We start from the raw sequence: 6,136 nt of genomic DNA, 5'->3' as shown, positions 1-6,136 counted from the left end.
GTTTTAGTTACATGCATATATAGGCTGATTGCAAGTACTTTAATTTATAATTTACATTTTATTTCTAGTTTGTTAAAAAACTTCCCTCTCTTTCTCTCTAAAAAAGAATCTCTTTCTCTCCAAAAAAGAATCCCTTTCTCTCTAAAAAAATCTCTCTCTCTCTCAAAAGAAGTTGGGTTTCTATATCAGGTGACAGCCGTTCTTTTCCTCTTCAAAGTCCTCTCTCCTCCATTTTTCTAGTGGCTCCTGATGTAAATGGTATAGATATCTAATAGTATTAAGGTATCAGCTCTGGAATGTTCTTGATGCAGCTTCAGGACACAAGAAAATGTAGTAAAAGACGAAATTATTCCATGACGAATCTTGCCTCCATAAAAATAATGATCTTGATATGAAGTGAAAGTCTCCTCTTAGATTTCTGCTTTCCTCCCCACTCTCTCTCTCTCTGTCTCTCTCAAAAATTAGTGAATATTTTTTAGCTTTACATGTACAAAATTGGCACAGTAGTTTTACATGCATTTTTTATAATATATTCTTAGTTTTACATGTGCAGTTTGATGTAAATAGAAACTTTAACTTTTACATGTACTTACTTAAGCACCCATTTTCTCAATCAAAAAGTAATTATAGTATAATACATTAACAATGAGGAAAGGTAGCATTGGAGTATTAGAAATTAGAAGGAATTAAGAAAAGAGGAATAAAGAAAAGATAGAAAAGGAGGAGGAGAGATAATACTAACCCTTGTTTTTATAATATTAAGAAGGTTGTAGACAACGATTATAGGCTATTGTCTTCAAGCTCTTTTTTTATTAAATATGTGTACCATTATTACCTACAGCTACAAGAAGGCATGCTGTATTTATGCAGCTACCTGACCTCTCTTGAATGCTGCAAACAGCAGTCAGTTTTGACTAACTGTTGACTGACCTGACACACACACATACATACACTATACTAGCAATACATGAATTGAATCCCTACATCCCAGCACACACCAGTCAACATATCTCAAGTAATATTACCTCGTGAGAAAGATCCTGTCAAGAATGAAAAGCTGGACACACTAATGAGTGTGTGTATGTGGGCTGGGCACAGACCCACACACACACACCCACTAACGTGTTACTGCAATCAATGCACCAGCTTTCCATTCTTGACAGGATCTCCCTCACAAATATTACCAGAAACATACTGCCTAGTGTATGACGGGACAACCTAACAAGCATATCAGGCCAGTCGGTAATAATGGGAAATGTACTTACACTACAGGGTTCTTTACATTACAACATATGCGCGATGCTTCGTGTAACAAGCCCTTCCCTAATGGAATTATACGCATGCAAATGGGACATACATATAATGACATGCAAAGATTGTATGTGTGCGTTACTAGCCAGGTCTGGTCGGCCAGCCCAGCTAGTATTCAAATATTGACTTGCTAAATGATCCATGAGAATCCATCCTGCGATATCCCCGAGTGAATTCCTCCATGAATCCTTTGAACTTTCATGAGATTTTGAATGTTCCGGACTTCAAGGGTTTGATGGGAACGTACAAGTCCTGTCAACTTGAAACACATACTTGACGGGAACGTACGAGTCTTTTCGATGTCTTGAAACACGTACTTGTACAGCTCCTAAAATTAAATAAAAAGAAAACAAGTTAACATGAGCAGTTGTATACACAAATAACAATAGAGAGTAGTGCTATAGCAACTACAAGCAACAACTAATAAAAAAAAGTGGCTATTAACATTGACAAACAAGAGGCTATACAACAAGTTAAACAACAACAACTAGTGAGAACAAGAGGCTATAATAACTAATGGCTCCTATAATAACTACATGTACACAGTATCATGTAAAGATACATGGCTCTTAAATAAAACAAAATCCTCACTTGCTATCATAGCTATTGCTTCCCCAATTGATTAGTCCAGTCATTGGGTGGGCGTGGCCTCCAAAAAATGGCGGGAACTTTAAAAATCCCGTGGTAGCATAAATAGCACAGGATTTGCATGTCCCCTGTAAAAAGAAGAAAAATAAGCAAAACGAATGAAAAATAATAAGAAGAAGAGCAGAAAAAAGAGAGAGAAACTGTAGGGTGGCTAACCATAGCAGGTGTAGCAACCATCGGAAAAAGAGGTCACAATCCATTGTGACCTTTTAGAAAAGATCCAGGGATTGTTGCTGGGTATAGATAAGATGGGCCAACTGCTGGTAACCTTTAAAAAAATATATAAATAAAGGAGTGTTTGAAAGACATGACTAACCATAGCAGCCATTGAAAGAAGAGGTCACAACCAGCCACGAGCTTTTAGAGAGCCAACTGCTGGTATCCTGTAAGAAAAGAGAAAATAAAAATGAAGGAATGATTAAAAGAGAAAGAGGGGAGAGAGAAGGAGACTGGCCATGACTAACTGTAGCAGTACCTCTTGACTAGGAGAGGGAGAGCTCTTGAAGACTGCCCCTTTGCTGCCAAAAAATGGCAGAAATGAAAGGCAGCTCGTTTTATAGCCGCTAGGGCTTTCCCGGGAAAGGGCCTTACTGCGCAAATCTCATTGGCCAGATCTATGCTCCACCCACTGCTTAATCAGCATGAGCTGGCAGTTTCAACTTTTGAGTAAATTTGGTGAAAACTTACTCCAGATCACGTTAGCTCAAATCAAAGGCGCGGCTAGTTATTAAACTTACTTTCCTTGAATGCAGACAATGTATTGGCAGAGATTTGTAGTTTTAAAAATTCACAAAAAATCCAATTGTGATCAGAATCTGCTCAAACTTTCTACACAACATGGAAACATATATATGCATTAGTTAACGAAAAAAGCATACATGATTAACCCCAATTATATCAATTATTAGCAAGTTAATACAAGAGACTGCAAGGACCACTTTACTTTAGCAGCTAAGCATTGCAAAACATAGACAAAAATAAATTGATAATGAAAATTGATAAAATTGTGTAAAATCACAAAAATGCTGGATATCCTTCTTAAAATGACACATAAAGAAGAGTTCCAATAGTTTACTCCTGATAATGCCACATAGTTTTCATCATTCTCCTCTAGTGACAATACTGAGAGACTAAAAAAGAAAGAATAATGTTGCGTCTTTATAAAGCAAGCATTAGTAAAAGTCTATTGTGGGTTGTACTTAAGTATATGCAAGTACAAGTACAATATCATAAGTACATGTACTAGTAGACATTACGGCATTATGATAAAAATAAAGCTATTAACAAACAATTGAGGTTCATACACTTCACCCTCCTTTCTCTCTCACTGTCAATGAAATACAAATATAGCATTTGTTCATTATCTCTGTGGCGTTCTTCTTCAATAGGTTCTACTGTATTAGTCTATAAAACCATGTCTACCTTAGTCTTGCTAGACAGACCATTCCCTAGCAGCCTAAAGTCGTTTGGGTTTAAAGACTGTAGGCTATTGGGAAAAGTCTGAATAACTACTAGCTGTGTTAATTAGTAAAGATTACAAATAATTCTAAATTATGTAGTCCAATAGCTAATGTTATGTTTCAGTCCAGGTATATCAAATAATACATTAGGAATAACATAATCACTGTTAGATCCTCCTCTCTCTTCTCCAGCCATCACCTCTAACAAACCATGTCTCTTCAGATAAGACTGACTATCCACACTGAACTCATGAGGAACTAATGAAGAATTAGCACTAGGGAAGGAGAGGAGGAGGAGGGAGGAGCTGTGGTGGTGGTTGTATGATGTTCTTGGTTAGGTATTTCTGTGATATGCTATCAGCAATGTTCCACTGGTCATCAATAGTAGTGTCAGTGGATTGGATAGAAGAGACATCAGTAGTACACCTGGACACAAGAGAGGAGAGGAAAGGTGTAAGTGAAGCTCATGAACAAGAGTCAACTAACAATTCCTGATTTACATTTTTATGACATGTATAATGTATATGACAGGCTTTCAAGAAACTTCAAAATTTCTTTAAAAATCCAATTTACCATGTACTATAGTACAGGGGCTTTGATCTGATTTTTGAGTAACTTTTAAAATTCGTAAAAATAAGAATCAGTTCAAACTTTCAGCACAACATAAGTACATGTACATGTATATGCACACACATGGATCAGAAAATGCTGTTAAGCATGAACTGCACTTACTGTATTTTAGGAAACAGCAGTAATGAAGTATCAGTGTATTTCCTGTCAGTCAATGATGAAGTGGGTGGAGTCAAAGGAGGAGGAGAAGCATCCAAAAAACTTTGTATACGTCTCTATAAAAACAACAAAACAATAACAACAGTGTTACATGTACATGTATTAATAATAATAAATAATAAATTATTTGCATGTACATGCACATTGTAGCATGTTCTTACTCCACAAAAGCATCACATTTGCTGTCGTCATAGCAACTAAAAGCCACGCCCCCAGACCCGTCACTGAAGCTACCAAAACTCATCGTCCTATCAGCTTTTGTTGCCATGGAAACAGTATCGGAGAGCATCTTTAAAGTGCAAGGAGGAGAGAGTGTTGAGCCACACCCAGAACTGGCTTGTGTTGCTTTGGAAACACCAGAACCTTTCTTATTAAAGTCAGACACTTTAATGCTCTGATTGCAAGTGGGTGTGTCATTAAAAAGTAGACTCCACCCAGTGTTGGTTACTATAGTAACAGTACTCTTAGGCATCATAATTTTAGGTGCCATAATCAATGATTTTGATGAGTCAGCACTTTTGTGGTGATTATTGGTTGCCATGGTGATAGTGGGTGTGGCTTTGCCAGAGACAGTTGGTGTAGTGTCATTAGTGATGTATTGATGAGGTTTATCATCAAATAGCTCTCTTGCCTACAGTACATGTATAAAAATGAATAGAAAATAAAATATTAGAATTTTATGTGCATGTACATGTACATACATGTACATGTATTATGCTGATTAATTTTTTAAAAAGGCTCTAAAACTCATGTTTCATAAAAAATGGCTCGGAAACAAAAAGTTACATGTACATGTAGATGTAAAGCTGGGGATGACTCTGATAAATAATAATAATAATAATAATAATAAATAAATACCTGTCTATAAACATTATAATAGCTCCTGTTCTACAAGTGATTGACGCCTTTTCTCCTCCTCCTCCTCTTTCTGATTCCCTTCACTTAAACTTAAGACACTAACACAAGACAGATCACTGTCTCTTTTAACAACAGTGGGAGGACCCTGTACCAAGAGCAGACAATAATAAAATAAAATAAAAAAGTATACATGTACATGTACAATGTATATATAAGTTGTACATTAATAAGTATCAGAAAATGTAATAAAAATTGGGAGTGATTTCGGAGCTATTTTTCAGAAAAACCATGGGCTATAGTACAAAGTAATTTTTGAAAATTGGCCGATTTTTAAAATGGCCACAACTCAAAATTTTCAGTCGGAATTAGCTCAAACTTTCTACAGAGCATATGGACATCAATATGTATCAGAAAATGTAATAAAAATTTGGGGTGATTTCGGAGCCATTTTTTGGAAAAAACAATGGGCTATATAGCCTTGGGTATTTTCCCAAAATTTGGAGTTTTATTGGTATCAGCTCAAACTTTCTACAGAGCATAAGGACATCAATATGCATCAGAAAATGCAATAAAAATTTGGGGTGACTTCGGAGCCATTTTTTTGGAAAAAACCATGGGCTATAGCCTTGGGTATTTTTCCTAAATTTGGAGTTTAAAAAATGGTCATAAGTCGAGAAGTTTAAATCGGAATCAGCTCAAACTTTCAAAACAGCATAAGGACATCAATATGTATCAGAAAATGTAATAAAAATTGGGGATAATTTTGGAGCCATTTTTTGGGAAAATCATGGACTTAAGGAGGAGTTTCGAGACGCACTGTGTCTGCAGTATGGGTGGTGACCATCAGGACTTCCACTGACCTGTGCCTGTGGTGATCCATTCTCAATAGATCACTCTCTAATTTGTGTTCACGGTGGCTTAATTAACTTAAGACATAACGATGTGCGAGACCTCTCTGCTTCCCTGATGAAGGATGTCTGTCCGAATGTCGTCAAGGAACCGGTACTACAACCCTTAACTGGGGAAACCTTGCGATATCGGACAGCATCCACCAATGATGAAGCTAGACT

General features: G+C 36.5%; 1 long non-coding RNA gene across 2 annotated transcripts in view; it reads right to left on the bottom strand.

Moving 5' to 3' along the window:
- Positions 1-2,885: 2,885 nt before the first annotated feature.
- LOC109585654 (uncharacterized) overlaps positions 2,886-6,136 on the bottom strand; it is a 9,671-nt gene continuing 6,420 nt past the window's right edge. The window contains exons 3-7 of one of the 2 annotated variants that reach the window (XR_002186583.1): positions 5,067-5,211; positions 4,346-4,839; positions 4,152-4,264; positions 3,630-3,845; positions 2,886-3,089 (exon numbers count right to left, since the gene is read on the bottom strand). This is a non-coding gene — a long non-coding RNA (uncharacterized LOC109585654). The remainder of the gene's footprint in view (positions 3,090-3,629; positions 3,846-4,151; positions 4,265-4,345; positions 4,840-5,066; positions 5,212-6,136) is intronic. The other variant, XR_002186582.1, reaches the window with a different exon arrangement.

Source organism: Amphimedon queenslandica, unplaced genomic scaffold, assembly GCF_000090795.2.
Source record: "Amphimedon queenslandica unplaced genomic scaffold, v1.1 AMPQUscaffold_13029, whole genome shotgun sequence".
NCBI classification, from domain to species: domain Eukaryota; kingdom Metazoa; phylum Porifera; class Demospongiae; order Haplosclerida; family Niphatidae; genus Amphimedon; species Amphimedon queenslandica.
Note: the sequence above shows the minus strand (reverse complement) of the source record. Positions and strands in the feature narration are given on the sequence as shown.